This window comes from Podarcis pityusensis, assembly GCF_964106645.2.
Source record: "Podarcis pityusensis genome assembly, chromosome: 14".
Classification (NCBI taxonomy): Eukaryota; Metazoa; Chordata; class Lepidosauria; order Squamata; family Lacertidae; genus Podarcis; species Podarcis pityusensis.
The window spans coordinates 42,987,312-43,004,654 of NC_138039.1; positions in this window are offsets into that span (position 1 = coordinate 42,987,312).

Genomic DNA, 17,343 nt, shown 5'->3' on the forward strand with positions numbered 1-17,343 from the left:
AAAGTGCAAGTAGATAAATAGGTACCGCTCTGGCGGGAAGATAAAGGGCATTTCCGTGCGCTGCTCTGGTTCACCAGAAGTGGCTCAGTCATGCTGGCCACATGACCAGGAAGCTGTACGCCGGCTCCCTCGGCCAATAAAGCGAGATGAGCGCCACAACCCCAGAGTCGGCCACGACTGGACCTAATGGTCAGGGGTCCCCTTACCTTTAATCTAAGTAGGACTAACAGAGGAGTAGCGTATGATAGAGCATAGAATCATAGAGTTGCAAGGGACCATGAGGATCATCTAGTCCAACCCCAGCAATGCAGGAATATGCAGCTGTCCCGTACAGGGATCAAACCTGCAACCTTGGCATTATCAGCACCATACTAACCAACTGAGCTATCCAGGTGGATGGATTAGTTCACATTTAAAGGTAAATCTATCAACTTCGCACTTTCGGACATGAGAACTGAAACACAGCCACTCTTCAAAATTCACCGTCACCCAACTTTAGCGATCTAGTTCTCCAACCAACCTTTGTTTACAAAAAATGTGTGTATTAGGGGAAAGGGTGCATGGAAATGAATGTAGTAGTGAAAATAACATACAAAAATGCATCACATTAAGAAAATTGCTTGTAAAAATGTGTACGTTAGTCAAAACTGCATACAAAAATGTGTTTATTTGCAGAAATTTGACCAAAACACTGATGAGTTTCCATGAGGATAATAATAATAATAATAATAATAATAATAATAATAATAATTGTGAATTGCTGCAGAAATCCTGGACAACTGAAATCATGACTGGAAAAATGAGAAACTGAGAAAACTGAAACTGATTGATCCTTCCATCCCTGTATTGGACACAATCCCCTAATGCAGGATTTTGAAGTGGACAAGAAACCAGTGTAGGGATTCACTCAAGATGTGCATTTGCCCAGGAGGCCTGTCAGGTGATTGTACAAAGGTGATGCACCTTGATGGGACAGAGGATGGCTGGGGGTATCATATCAGAAGTTCCAACAGCATTGTTTTCGATAAGAAAAATCAAGGTAACTTCCTTAAAGTGAAGAAATCTGCACTTTGTCCAAGACATTTGGATGGCAGAACATCCTATCTAAATTAAAGCATAATGATTAGCCATCTATGATGCTTTCTGCAGTGATAAGATAAAAAGTCTCCAGGAAGCTTATTTGCTTAAGGCTGCTGGAGTATTTAATCTCCGAGCCCCACTGAATCGGGTTGAATTTCAGCGCCAGACAAGTTCAACGCTCCCTCTGTCTTGGCACCTTGGTCCCAACCGTGCGATGCTTGCCATTAAGAAGTGTACAAAGGTGCCATTTTCCTTCCTGTATTGTTCAGATTCCGATGGGTCATGTTGCATTTTGAACAAGGAGTTGTGCGTCTTTGGAGAAAGAAAGGCGCTGACAAGCCAACTTAACTATGGCAATTCTCTCCGCCTCCCCCTGCCCTGCCCAGCTTCCCTGTCCCCCTCCCCCTTTGTATGATCGCTTGGGATGGGAGAGAAAGAGCAAATGCCAAAGCAAAACTTACTCTGGGGAGCTCAGCTGCATGAATTCCAGGTCGTCAACCTGAAATATACTCAGAGTCGCAAAGTGATTTCATGCTCTTTATTCAGCTCATAGTGGTGAGGAGGAATGAATGAAAGTCCCCTCAAAGTATCTGCTTTATATACATTATTTACACAATGGGCTGCACGTGATTGGCTAATTCCAGAATTCTCCTGTAGGCCAATCAGGTTGTGGATTCACTTCTATCTGGAGCTGGATTGGGTGGCTCCTGCCGACCAATCAGACTGCTGCATTTTGGAGCCTATTGTTCTAGGACCAATCAGACTGCTGCAGTTTGGATCCTATTCAACTCAGTACATAACACAACCCAATAAGGATGTTTTCCAGTTCCGCACAAGCAAGTGGGACTTTTGTAGAGTTGAAAAAGACACTAGCGGTGGCACGAATCTTTCAACTCACAGAATCTCTGTACTGATGTGAACAATTGGGGAAAGATTTGCCATGTTCTAACACACAGGTTTTCCTTTTTTTAAAACATAATTTTTATTGAGTTTTCCATATTTCATTACATTTTCATTACACAAACCCATAACTTAAAGCATTGCTCAAACAAAGCATCAACCTCCTTCCCTCCCTCTTTCTGACTTCCAAACATCTTTTACAAATTCTTCACATTTCTATAGCCACTTTTTACCCAATATCTTCTTTTGACATTCACCTCCTTATATGTAAATCAGCTCCTTATTTTCACATTACCAAACATTTCAACTCAAACCTACAAACGTTTTCAAATGTTTACAGTTTTCTTTCATATAAAATATAAATTTGCTCCAGTCCTTTTGAAACAGTTCGTCAAACCAATTCCAGATCTTCTAACACACTGGTTTTCCAACTGTATGTGGTTTTCTCTAAATGAGCAAACCTGGTGTTCCTCAGAAGCCTACTGGAGTTGGAGAACAGCCTTTACCAAAGGTGTCATGGGCTTTGAAGACACTCAAACTCAGGACGCAAGGGAGAAACGTGCCAAGAGGAAGGCACGCTTGGCAAATCCACACCGTGATCAACTCCTGCCTGGGAATCAATGTCCCCACTGTGGAAGGACATGTAGATCCAGAATTGGCCTCCACAGTCACTTATGGACTCACTGTTAAAACCGTGTTCCTGGAAGACCATCTTACTCGGCTATGAGTGATCGCCAAGGAAGAAAGAAGAAGACTGGAGATTCCTCCATGAGATCACTAATGGCAGGTGAGCTTTCCTGAAAGTCAGCCTGCCTGCCACTATTGATCTTCCCCATTGGGCCGGATATTGCCTGCTGTTTCGTAGTTCTTCGTCAGCGTGGTACATTATTACATGAGCACTGCTCCACAGCATTTGATATTTTCATTCACATATATTCATTAGAAATAAGATGAGTTCATGAAACAATTCTATATTCTCCCACCACGCTGACGAAGATCTACGAAACAGCAGTCAATATCCGGAATCTCTGTTCAGTGTTGGACATTATATTTGCTGAACACACAAAGCTTCACAGCTTATCTTTCATCGTACAAAGTTTGGTACCTCCCTTCATTCAAAGACTTGCAGAGACTTTAAGTCTAAAATTTCATTTTGAACTTGTTATTGTTTGAAGGATTTCTATAAAGATTGTCTATTACGTATGTATACGGTCATTGTGTTGCCTAAACACTGTTGACGTTCTCTTTTGCAACACAGGTTTGTTTGGATACTTTTCAGGGTTTCAGGCAGGAATCTCTCCCAGCCCTAACTGGAGATCCCAGGCACTGAAGCTGGGACCTTCTGGGTTCAAAGCAGATGCTCGACCCCTAAACTATGGCCCTTTCCCATCGAGTGACTGTAGGACAGCGAGTTGATCCGGTCAACTTCAGGCAGAAGTGGTGGAGTCCCTTGTGGCTTTTATGCAGGGGTGTCTTATCCATAGAGGCTAGTGGCGCCAGGGTGCCAGGGCCTGGAGGGTGCCAGGGAAGAGGTGGAGGCTGGATGCGGCTCCTCCTGGCATCAGCTCGCCGCCCTTGGCTGCCTCCGCCATGCTGTGCCCAAGCAGCGCTGCGCCCAGAGCCTCCATCTGCCGTGGTCACCGCGGCACAAAGCGGCCAGCTGAGCCAGGAGGCATCGCGTCCAGCCTCCACCTCTTCCCTGTTGGAGGAGCCACCCTCCAGCCGCTGCCCGCCTCCTCCAGCCCCACTGGCAGCGCCATCCTCCCTAAAAAATCTCTGGGAAACGGGGGGGTGGGGCTGCTGGAGGGAGCTTTGCACCACGGTGCCAGATATGCATAAGATGGTCCTGCTTTTATGATTCCTTCTTGAGAAATCGCAAGGTATTCAAGCAGGAATCTGCATCTCTGTAGTCCCTTCACCAGAAGCAACTGGCAGCAGACTTGCAGAAAGCAGGATTGCGGAAGGCTGATCGGAGAAATATTTGTTCCGTTTATCAGTCACAACCAAACAATGGTTCTCGGGGAGTCATGCAAAACACATAATCTGGCCCTGGAGGTTTTCGTGTTAGTATTAAAGTGGAATAATAATAATAATAATAATAATAATAATAATAATAATAATAATAATTTATTATTTATACCCCTCCCATCTGGCTGGGTTTCCCCAGCCACTCTGGGCGGCTTCCAACAGAACACTAAAATACAATAACCTATTAAACTTTAAAAGCTTCCCTAAACAGGGCTGCCTTCAGATATCTTCTAAAAGTTTGGTAGTTATTTTTCTCTTTGATATCTGGTGGGAGGGCGTTCCACAGGGCGGGCGCCACTACCAAGAAGGCCCTCTGCCTGGTTCCCTGTAACTTGGCTTCTCGCAGTGAGGGCCCTCGGCGCTGGACCTCAGTGTCCGGGCAGAACGATGGGGATGGAGATGCTCCTTCAGGTATACTGGGCCATTTTTTATTGGACAACAGAAGTCAGTGTGGGTGAGACTGTGTTCTGCCTTCACTGTTGGAGACAGCACTGTGCCTTTGAATACTAGTTGCAGGTGGAGGCAAGATGCTTTTGTGCTGAGGCTCTGCTTGTGAGCTGCCCATAGCCATCTGTTCGGCTACAGTGAGAACAGGATTGTGGACTCGATGGATCTCTGGTCTGATCCAGCAGGGCTCCTCTTATGACAGTACTGAGCTACATGGACCAAGCATGTGATATAAAACAGCTTTCCATTTTCTTAAGTGTTTCTGTTCCTAATTGATATGGGCACATAATGACGCTCATTTCCAAGCTGGGGGCTTTTGTGAAAGCACCTTTTGGCAGATCATAATTTTAAATCTCCCCCCACACACCCCGCACTGGAAATAGGACCGAAGGTTTCCTTGAAAACATTCAACTGAATGTTGAGAGAGCTTAAGCAGACCTGATCTCATGAGATTCCTAAAGCTTGCGTGACTTTTTTCTTTTCTTTTTGTCATTCAGAAGGTGTGCGTTCTTGGGAAACCGCTGAGGCTGTTTTCAAAATAGGCTTTAATTGAACCCATTTCCCTTTCTTCTCTCCTGTAACTGGGCCACAGATAACTCTGCATTACCGGGAGACTGTAGAAAGTTAATTGCACAGCAATTTCAGGTTATGCATACTTTCCAAGGGCTTTAATTTAATTGTTGCAAATTAGACTTCGAAGCCACATGAGGCATTGCTCAATTTCAGGTTTGAGATTAAGCCTCCATGAAAATAGCATTTGGGGAGGGGGAAGGTCAGTCTAGACATACATAAATCCTGCAGCATGATTCACTAAAAATGTAAAACTTTGTAAGTATATCAACAGTCAAGTGGGGTGTACGTGACTGGGCAGAAGGGGCAATAAATGCTTTTTCAGCCAGCAAAAAAGATCAATGAAAATAACAGGATCCCTGTTCTCGGGCTTACAAAATAAAAAGACACAGCACAAAAGGAAAAGAGGGTGGGGAGGGAAGAGGAATGAAAGCAAACTAGGGTGTCAATCCTTAATGTTTCAAGGTTCTTATAACAACTAGATTAGATGGAAATGGACTGCTCCTTATTAAACAATAACAAGAACAGGTGTGGGTGGGTTCCTGAGAAATATGCCTTTCTGGATGTGATTGCAATGCATCTGGAAATTGTGAATCTTACAGGGCGAGTCTTTGGCTTCTTGCCACTCCAAATGCAGCAAGTGGGGTTGATACCACCAATCCCAGAGCAGATGGTCCTCTTGCTCTACCTTGCACTGCAGGTGGAGCTGACAGCCTCTGGAAGGCGAAAGAGGGTCACAGGCCGGCTGTTGGGAAGTTAGAAAACTTGCTTCTGTCTCACATGATTACAAATCTGCTTGGCCTTGCTCCACATGGGAAAGGTTTGTTCTGAACAGCGAGAGAGGGGAGCTTGTTTAAAATGGCCCAGATAGGGTTTAACTTGCTCATATCTGATCTAACAATAGAACATTATGTTCAGAGTACAGAGAGAAAGTGTGCCGGGACTCTCAGTGTATCGTAATGGGTGGCAGCAGAACAGGGAAGGTTCCTGCAGCAAACACACAGCACCTTTTCAGTCTGATTTCTATTTTTAAGCAGTACTGGCAAACCAAAAATCCATTAAAAACTCTTCTTCAAATAGGAACTTCTGGCAGTAAGTTGCTTTTCTGCCCCAACTGCTTAGACTTGCCACTGTGGCAGGATATCCTTGAGGCATCTTGACTCTGCAACATCTCACCTGTGATCAAGACCTGATGTTTGCTAGAGCTTTTCATTGCTGTCATGTCCCAAAGCATCAGAAAACGAAAATGGAAATCTACAGTCGGGATTTTGCAGAGTGGGGTGGTGCAGTTATTGCTGCATTCTGAATTTGGGGAGGAGGGATCATGTACTATTCCATATGAAAACAAACATATAGGTTCTAGATTAGGTTTTTCACTTATAGGCAAAGGTTTGTAGGTGCAGAGAGTGTTTTGTTTGAAATGAAGAGCATTTCGACACCCACTTCCCCCAAAACCTCTGCTTGCTGCTTTTGATGTCCTAGTTTTCAGCTCAAGATGCTGAAGTCAGGGATCTTGAACTACAGAACATCTCCTTTATTCAGGTACAGCTGCTCAAAGCTGACCTAGCCATTTTGCAGCTAATAATAATAATTTAGAAAATAAACCCAGCTGCTGGAAGTGGTGGATTTTTATTTCATTTTTTTTGTTTCAACTCGAGTGCCCTTGTCTTCGACCCCTGAATGACAAAAAGGCCTGAGCCCAGGAAATATTGGAATCCTCAATGACTGGGGTTTTGCTTCAGTTTGTTTGTCTGTTCCGTCAAATGGCCTTAATTCCCCCTCTCACCGGGTTGGATTGAAGAAAAACGTTTTATGCAATCAGTTATTCAAGCTTTAAAATGTAAGCCTTTGCTGAGCACAGGGCTAATCCTTTGGCCAATATATACATAGTTTGGCTTGGCTGCTTTCATGCAGGATTTTCTCAGGCTCCATTTATGTAACAGTTGGAAAAGTTGAATGAAAATAACAAGGGTTATGTAGTAATCTTAGTGAAAGCAAAGGCTAAGCCAGACAAATTAAAAGGGATTTTTATTTTATTTTTATTGAACAAAATATATTCGGGTTTTAAAAGGATGCTTTCTTGTCTTGTGAATGAATTGGTGTTTGGCTGACCATCCTTGTCTGACCTCTCTTTCAATACTGACCTGACATTACAGGGAAAGAAACAGACAAATGATACACATCCTAATTCTATTTGGACCTATCCCTGAGTCTAGTCTTTTGATGGCTAAACTTCATTTGCTTGAATAATAGAGGCCGTATCTGCACCATACATTTAAAGCAGTATTATATCACATGAACAGTCAAAACATCTTGGGAACTGTTGCTTGCTAAGGGAGCTGAGAGTTGTCAGGAGACCACTGTTTTCCTCCCGGAGCTACAATATCTGAGTTCCCTGGGAAGAGGAATTGATTTACTCTCAAAACCCTTAAACCACAGTTCCCAGGATTCTTTGGGTGAAGCCACGACTGTTCGGAGCACAATGCTTCAAATGCCTAGCGCAGATGGTGTCAAAGAGTCAACCCCTTTGCAAGGGAGGAGGGGAAGAAAATCAGAGCAAATGGGCTGCACCCATGGGACCTCCTTGGTCCCACCCATGTGACCTTACTGGGAAAGCTCAGAGGGAGATGATCTGGACTTGGGCTCCTAGTGCTGGGAAACTGGCTGCACCCCAGAGGAGGGAATGAGCTGGGAGGTACTGGAGGCTGGGAACGTGATGGATGATGAAAAGGAAGAAACATACACAGAGCAGAGACAGGAATCCACAGGAACTCCTTGGCCACAGGCCACCCCCACTAGGTTCAGGCGTTACTAATCATCATTGGTGTTATGTACTGAAGTTCTCACCCTGGGCCAGCAGGGGGATACTGTAGATAGTTATGCAAATAAGGGATCGAAAGTGACGTTCAGTGATTGGATAGTTTTAGAAAATTGTTACAGTTACGTTGTACTGGAGCTCTATATAAGCAGGCTGACTGAACCCTTCAGTTCAGTTCTCTTCTGGCCTGTGAATAAACAAGAGCTGTTTGAAGAATCGCTGTGTCGTCTGATATGTTCACCCACAACTTAACAATTGGCCTCCACCCTAGGGAGAAACACAGAAAAAGACTTCTCTTGATCTTAGGGAGCAGGCAGAATGGAATCCTTCGGATACCCTGAAACCAAGCTATTGGGGTCTTTAAAGGTATTCACTGATATTTTGAATAAAGTCAGTATCAGAGAAGGCACTCATGGAAGACCGCCAGGGAATACTTCTCTGAGCAGGAAGCTCTGGAAGCCAATATATATCTCTATTCTGCACTGAGATTTTCTTGCCCCCTCTGTCGCAGATGAATAGAGTCTTGGAAAGAGAACGATGGCCCCCTGTTGCGGAACAGGCTTCCTGGTGAAACTTGCATAACACCTGTCGCGCCGCGAGGTTATTTCAGTGCCAAGGGCTGCTTTTCTTCTCCTCAGACATTTTAACTGTGAGGCTTTTTAAAGTCTCTGTTGATTGGTATTTCAGATGCTCTGCTTTCGTTACAGATCTTGTTTAGCTGCATGGATTTTATTATCCTTGTTTCATTTCGTTGTGTCTCTATTTTTATTGTGAAGGAGATCTGGGGAAGCTTGTTTTATGGGTGGGGTAGAAATAACTGAAAAATAAGGGAACGGAAAGCTCCGTTCAGAGAAGTAGCCACTGTAATTCTCTAAAGTCACGCTGCTCATTTAGTCCAACAGTGTATCTGAAGAAGTGTGCTTGCACACGAAAGCTCATACCAAGAACTAACTTAGTTGGTCTTAAAGGTGCTACTGGAAGGATTTTTTTATTTAGTCCAATGGGTGAGTAGATCACTCTTGTGATCCAGGTATTGCCCATATGCTTCTCTGAATTCTGCAAGGCAGTTTTCCGGCCAAGCAATGTGTAGAAAAATACATATATGGGTGAAAGCAGCATGCAAAAATCCATTATAGGAGAGGGGTTTTTTTTGTAAAAATTGTGTATACAGTGGTACCTCAGGTTAAGTAGAGCCAGTGTGGTGTAGTGGTTAAGAGTGGTAGTCTTGCAATCTGGTGAACCGGGTTCGCGTCTCCGCTCCTCCACATGCAGCTGCTGGGTGACCTTGGGCTAGTCACACTTCTCTGAAGTCTCTCAGCCCCACTCACCTCACAGAGTGTTTGTTGTGGGGGAGGAAGGGAAAGGAGAATGTTAGCCGCATTGAGACTCCTTCGGGTAGGGATAAAGCGGGATATCAAATCCAAACTCTTCTTCTTCTTAAGTACTTAATTCGTTCCGGAGGTCCGTACTTAACCTGAAATTGTTCTTAACCTGAAGCACCACTTTAGCTAATGGGGCCTCCTGCTGCTGCTGCGCCGCCGGAGCACGATTTCTGTTCTCATCCTGAAGCACAATTTCTGGGTTAGCGGAGTCTGTAACCTGAAGCGTATGTAACCCGAGGTACCACTGTATTGGGCAACGTTGCACACAAAATGTGTATATGAGGAGATGCTGGTTTTCATGAGGACATTAAAAAAACAAATCACAAACTGATGTTGAAATGTGAAGAACAGAACTCAATATTGGAAAAATGAGATTCCCTGCCCTTGCGTTGTGCTCCTGTTGCCTTGTGGGATATCTTTAATAGAAGAGAAGGCTAAGGACTAAACCCTGCACAAATCTGGAATAGATTTCCTAAGATGGTTGGGTGGCGCCTGTTACGCCTCTTTCTGGCAACTCCTGCAGCCAAGCTGGTGCCAAACGTATTGCTCTGCTTTCCTTTGGACCACATCAGCGAAGCCGAGAGGGGGGCCTTGTTGTCTGGGCAACCCAGGACCTCCACACTGCCCAGGTTTGTGCCCCAAGGAGCTCACTTCAGTGCTGCTAATGCAGCAGTTTGACTTCACCCTCGGAGGTGCACTCCATTGTCTCTCGAGACAGATGGATGCCAACAACCGTTGAGTCACTTGGGGATGATGGTTGGCTGGTTAAGCCTCTATGACTGCTCCCATTCTTCTGAATCCATTCCGATTTCCCAACTTCGAAGCCTGGGCAGCTCCCTTTGGAACGCAACCGAAATGCAAATCTAACCCACTTGGAAATGCACACCTTGCTTAGTAGGTCAGTCCTTTGAAGCGTGTTTCCTAAGCTGCTTCCACCGGCCCAATTCTGCGAGTCATCATTCCGAGGCGGCAGGATTGGTTGGATGGGGCCAGCTCTATCTCTAGCCTCCATCCCTGAGAATGTGTTTGTTTTCCACCGTGGGTGGAATCCCTGCCAACTCTCCGAATATTGTTTTCCAATCCTTAATCTGTTTTCCCCCGTAGGCGAAACTGACTTGTGTTCCTCTCTCCCCAGGACTTATGATTGCTCAGCATTTGATCTCCTCTTGCCCTGCCCTCAGATTCACTCCAAGTTCTCTTCTTAGATCATAAAGCAAATATGTCAAGATAACTGGGGCAGTGTCACATATGACTGCAGCAGCAAGAATTTGGGGCTGGGGACAAGGGGAGTGGTGTTTTTTTAAGCAGACAACTATCTTGTGATACTGACCGCACTGGTTTTTGATGTTTTCAGGCCCTCTTCGAGGTGATGGTTACAGGCTGGCCACATAGGCCAGGCATCCCCAATCTTCGGCCCTCCAGATGTTTTGGACTACAATTCCCATCATCCCTGACCACTGGTCATGTTAGCTAGGGATCATGGGAGTTGTAGGCCAAAACATATTGAGGGCACAGGTTGGGGATGCCAGCATGACTAAACCACTTCTGGCGCAATGGAACACCGTGACAGAAACCAAAGCACATGGAAATGTGTTTACCTTCCCGCCACAGCAGTACCTATTTATTTACATGCGCTGGTATGCTTTTGAACTGCTAGGTTGGCAGGAGCTGGGGATCTGAACCGCTGACCTTCCAATCAGCAAGCCCAAGAGGCTCCGTGGTTTAGACCACAGCACCACCCACATATCCTGAATAGAAGCACTCCACAAAGTGACCTTTCATTGCAGGTACCACTTGAGTATCTCAAAAGATCTGTGTTATCCCTGATTTTCTTGTATCTATCCCTATCCTGCTCTCCTCCCAAGAAGCTCAGCACATGCTAGATGGACTTACCCAATTCTATCCTAGCAACCTTGGGAGTTTGGCTGGGGTGAGATTTAGTGAGGGAGAAAGGTCATAGCTCTGTAGAACATCTGCCTTGCAAGCAGAAGTTCCTAATGTCAATCCGCAGCATCTCCGGGTAGGGCTGGGGAAGAACCCTGTCTGAAAATCTGCATTGCTGCTGCCAGTCAGTGGAGACAGTACTGATCTAGATGGACCAATTACCGTATTTTTCGCTCTATAGGACGCACTTTTCCCCCTCCAAAAATTAAGGGGAAATGTGTGTGCGTCCTATGGAGCGAATGCAGGCTCCTTGGCTTCAGCGATAGCAACGCGAAGCCTCCGAAGCCTGTGCTCCAGAAGCTTTGTGTTGCTTTCGCTGAAGCCAGGAGAGTCTGGTCTTTGAGGCTGGCGGTGGGGGAAAGCAGGGGAATTCCCCCACCTCGTAGAAAAGCCCGCAGGAGCTGCGCAGCCTTTAAAGAGCGCCCGCTCTTGGGGGCTTTTTCCCGAGGAGGGAGAAGGGACTGACTGGCCGAGTCAGTCCCTTCTCCCTCCTGTGGGCTTTTGCGGGCGATGGGGGAATTCCCCCACCTCCCACAATAGCAGGGAGAAGGTCTGGGAGAAGTGCACAGCCTGTCCGCTGCTCCCAGAGCTGGGGGGGGGGGGTCATATTTTTTTCCTTGATTTCCCCCTCTGAAAACTAGGTGCGCCCTATGGTCAGGTGCGTCCTATAGAGCGAAAAATATGGTAGTCTGACTCTGTATAAGGCAGCTTCCTGCATTATGTCATCTCCAAGTAAACTCCAAGTTGTGGGAATTTTAACCACTGCTGCACATTCTTAGTTGCCAGCATCCTTGATTCATCTCTCCACATTTCCTGGAACTTGTATTTTAATTTTCAGCTGTTTGTCACACAGATGGGTTAATATAGATTCCTAACCAGCCTTTGAACTTGCAGTGTTCTTTAATAAAAAAAAAACCCAGAGGCCTATCTCCTGGGAGTTACAGATTTGGATATTCCGCAAAAAATGAAGGGTATCTTTTTATACGCCACGGCGGCAGCGAGAGTTCTTATCGCGGCAAAATGGAAGAGTATTGAAATTCCCTCTATACATGAATGGATCCAAAAGCTGACTGAATTAGATGGTCTATAAGAAAAAATAAAGAATAAATCAAAACAGGAATTTGTCTGAAAATGGGAGGTTTTCAAAGAATATTTGAAATATAGTAGTTTAAACTCTGTTACAGCATTCGAGGAACTTCAGTAATAGCTGCAAGTTAGACATAAGAGTTAAGATATATTAAGAAAAAGTTAAATTATGATAAAAGTGTGTATTGGCATTAAGTAATATGAAACTGAAATAAGGAATAGACGGGAGGTCGGGTCTATAGTGTTAAGACCAACTTATGTTTTATAGTTTAAGAAACTTTTGTGTTTATTGTTATTCCTGTGTGTAATTCTGTATCTGTGTTTTCTCTTTTTTCCTTCTCGCTATATCAATAATAATAAAAAAGAACTTACAGTGTTCAGTTGTATAGTGGAAAAGAAACAGGTGAGTGGGTCAGGTGAATAATGACATCATTTTGCAGAATTCCACGGTGATTGATGGCTCCTCCTTGATCTGTCAAATGAATGTGATGATAATGAGACTTTCAAGTCTGTTTGTGGCAAATTAGCATAGTGGAAGTCGGGAGAGAAACAATCAAACAGAGGCAGGGAAATTCTTTCATTTTCTTTGATGGGTGTCCGACTTCACAGAACATTTATTTGCAAGGTCATTTGCATTTCTAAAGTTTGTATTTCAGCTGGCTGAAAATCTTTTCCTAAAGCTCGGTGTGTTTTACAAGTGGAATATCTCCAGCCAGAACAGAAGAAAGTGCCACAGAGGTTAACGGAGTCTACTCCCAGGAAACTAGGCATGAGATTGTGGTCATTCTTATCCTAACACACTGGGTATTATGATATGGATTACTTCTCTTTGGCAGGGTGTGTATGTATAATGAAGGAGAGTCAGAAATGGATGAACATAGCTGCCTGCATTTATAGATTCTCCTTGGGGACATGACAACAGGAGCTGTCATGGTGAGCTCCTGCGTTTCAACATTTGCCACGACACCTCTGGCAGCGTTCCTCTCTGCGTCTAAACTGGGACCTTTGAATCAGTTGATGTCAGCAGCTGGAGTTATGCCTTGTTGCACATGAGAAGGAGGGAAGGCAGCCAGTAGCTTCTGAGAGGTGAAGGCAGCTTCCATCTGCATGAGCAACCTGGCATCGCCCCAGATCAGTATCTGTCAAGGGCAGGTTTCATAGTCTTTGCTGAGGCTGAGGAAAAACTGGGGGGGGGGAGAGGTGGAGAGTTCCATATAAACCATTTTAAACAAAAGACCAACGTTTCCCTGCTATGGCGGGGATAGAGAACTGGACACAAGACGCTAAAGGTTTCACAAAGACTAAGAGCGTTCTGCCTTCCCTAATCTCATAATCAGGGCCGGCCCACCCATGAGGTAAGGCGAGAAGACCGCCTCGGGTGGCAGAATCCACAGGGGCAGCAGATCCAACCTCCAAGGAATGCATTTCCTACTGATGCTGATGCTGCCGCGATGACAGTGATGGCTGTGATGTGCTCCTTGGAGGACAGATCTGTCTGCTGCTCAGCAGCTCCTTCTGGGGTCTCTTGGGGTCCAGGGGCAGAGGAAGGGGGCGGTGGGGGCGTTCCGCTCCGGGTGTCATCACTGAGGGGGGTGACATTCGGCGTGCCGCCCTCCCACGACTCCCAAGCCTACCCCAAGCCACCGGGGGAAGGGACAGAGCTGCGCTGTCTTGCCAGCAGCCTTCCCCCCTTCCCCCTTTGTTTTGACAGTTCAGGGGAGGCTTGGGAGTCGTGGGCGGGCAGCGTGCCATTGCCCCCCGCTCCCGGGCTGCTTCCTGGGAGGGAGGCCTCCCCCCTGCTGTCAAAAGGAAGATGGAAGGGAGGAAGGCTGCTGGCAAAGTGGCGACTCCCCACCCACCCCCCAGGAAGCAGCATGCCATGGACAGCTCACTCCACCACCCCATGGGCGGCTCGCCCCCTGGGAAACTCGCCATGGTGCCCTCCTGGGACGCTCATCCCGCCCCCATGGCCCTTCCCCTGGGTGCACAGTATGTGCACCGCTCTGGGTGCCAAAGGAGCTAGCTCTGCTTCTGCTGGGGTGTACATCTTCCCGGCATAATTCAGAGTGGATCCCTTCCCAGTCTCGCTGCGGCGGCCTTTGATTCCCACTTCAACCGTCTGGGGAGGTTGATTTGATTCTGTCCCTTGTTCCCAGTGTAGATCTTCGCTCTTCCTTCCCTGGTGGCGGGGACGGATGCCATTTTGTGGATCGCCTGAGGTGCCAAAATGTCTTGGGCCAGTCCTGCTCATAATGTTGGATGTCCAAAGATGTTGAATGTTGGGAGATTCGGCATGGACAGAATACTAAAGAAGTATCCACCCTATTCTTGTGACTCATTTGTTTTCACTGCTTTTAATACTGAACCTTAAATTATGTTAGCCTGCTCTGGAATCTGCTGGTAATGGGTGGGTAATAACTTAGACAACAACGTTCTGCCTTGTTTCTTTCTGAATCCCTAAAAAAACAAGATAGATGGTGTTTTGAACTGGCGGATACCAGCCCAGAGTAGTAGCTCTCAGGTGGCTTTATTTATTCATACTTAAGCACTGCTGCTAGTGGATGTCATTAACCCAGATGAGGTCAATTGACAGAAATGACACATTTCCCACTGCAGCTGATCTTGTTTTCCTATCTACACCTCTCCACCCCAATCTTGCATACACCAGTAACAAAGGTCATGCTGTGACTGAATGAGGTAAATAGGCATCCTATTTTCTGAACTCAACCCCTCGCTAAAAAATAGGGAAAGGACCTTGGGTGACTGGTCAGGCATGAGCTTGGAATACAGACAGGGATCTTGCTATATACTTAAAAGTCTCAGGGCAGACTGTTGAAAGAACAGCAGCAGGGATCATTCAGTTAATATCCTTAGGGTTAATTTTGTTGACAGCCAACCAAGGAGCTGTGGCCTAGCAACTAGTCAGAATGCCATGAGCCTTGGGGAGGTAACTCTGATTGGCTGTGCACATGTCAGTGGTGGGTGGAGCCAGGAGCAAAAGTGGGTGGAGCAACAAATGTAAATTTTACCTCTGTATAGCAGGCTGGTTTCTACACAGACTTTCATACCCTCTCCGTCTCAGCAAGTAGGAGGCAATATCAGGGTGTAAGGACACATTCCAGCTAGGCCGAAACCCTCAAGGTAGTTGTGGGGCTGGGCCAATGTGGAGATGGGATGTGGTCTGGGGAGAGTCCCAATGGCCAGATAGGTGTGGAGGACAGCCTCAGATCTCGGGTTCACCTGAGGTAGGCTTTGGTCTCATCCAGCTTGTGCTCAAAGCTTTCTCTTTTTTCAATGGATAAAGAACTGAAGATTGACTGACAGTTTCTCCAAACAACTGCTTTCAGGATTTGAGAGAGGGAAAGGATAATTGCCACACCTAGTCTCCAGAAATATGCCAAGAATAATGAAGTCACAGAAACAAACGAATGCCTTAAAGCAAACTGCACGGGAAAATAACTTTCCAGGCAAAAACTCAGATGCTCAGTGCAACAGAAAGTTGTCACGTGGCTTGCCGCTGCCTCACCGGAAAGCAATCGGGCACGTTAGTGTAGATGCACATGGAGACAAAACCTGTGGTCTTTGCTAGGAGTGGTGTCTGGGCAATGACTAAGAGTTACCCCATCAGCTATTCCTCCGCCCCCTGCAGATTAAATTTTCATTTGTTGTTGTTTTCAATCAGCAAGGGATAAATGAATTTAGCAGGGTGTGTGCCCTTTAAATATCAAGTGGAGTTGAAAGGTTTGTTTGCATGCAAGAGGGATGAACTTTTGACATTAAGGAAGCTTTGTGTGGTAATGACCAGGTGAATCGCTTTGAGGTACCAGCTGCTCCCTCCAGCTTTCCAGAGTGCAGCTTTTGAAACTGATCAACAGTCCATTGAATGAATGGAGACTGAAAGAGAGAGAGAGAGAGAGAGAATATCCTCTAGTTGAAGGGGCCTCAAAGGCTACCTAGTCATTTGTGCTTATATCTTCATTTTTATGCATAAAGGTAAATGTAAAGGGTCCCCTGACCATTAGGTCTAGTCGTGGCTGACTCTGGGATTGTGGCACTCGTCTCGCTTTACTGGCCGAGGGAGCCGGCATACAGCTTCCGGGTCATGTGGCCAGCATGACTGAGCCGCTTCTGGCGAACCAGAGCAGCACACGGAAACGCCGTTTACCTTCCCACCAGAGTGGTACCTATTTATCTACTTGCACTTTGACGTGCTTTCAAACTGCTAGGTTGGCAGGAGCAGGGACCGAAGAACGGGAAATCACCCCGTCGCAGGGATTCGAACTGCCGACCTTCTGATTGGCAAGTCCTAGGCTCTGTGGTTTAACCCACAGTGTCACCCGTGTCCCTTTTTTTAAAAAAAATGCATGCTTCCCCCTATTACATGCTTTTTTGTAAACATGGGGTAGGGGGAGAACCACCCTGCAAAATTCAGTAAGTGTGACTTTTGAAGGATGGTTCTGTGTCGGAGCTCATATTGTTTCTGAAAGTGTGGATTAGATAGTCACCTTTAAAGGTCTACTGAATCAACCCCTCGGATCCTTAAATGTGACCATTCACTCATTCATTTTAATAACTAGTTTGGCTCTCACACCAACCCCTGTTGGACTTCTGACTCTTCTCTCCTGTTTCTTTGAGAATGTCTTTCTTGACCCATCTTTGCAGTATCAACGGACTTGCTTCCTGCCACTTCATTTCCTGACTACTTCGACTAATGTACTCGCCCGCAGCATGGTTTTGGAAACGGACCAGCTGGCTTAATTTTAGAACTTCTTCAGTGGGTAAAGTAAAGCTGATGCTTTGATTAGCTGAGAACTGTTTGCATGTCCACATCTCACACCCGCTATTGTGTTCACAAAAAGGCAACGTTAAGTCCAGCCACTGAAGTCAATTAGGGAGCATTTCCCCAAGCCTTCCTGCTTCTATTTGTGTGTATCCCTGAGAACCCTTGCAATTTCTCTTTTTCTCAGGAATGGGTGGCTCTCTCAGCTTTGGTTCCTTGCAGTTTCTTTTTTTCCCCCCAGTCTTAAAATAGGTGCTTCGTGCTTCCTCATCGGCCTGCATTCCTAAAAATTCATTAACATTTTAGTG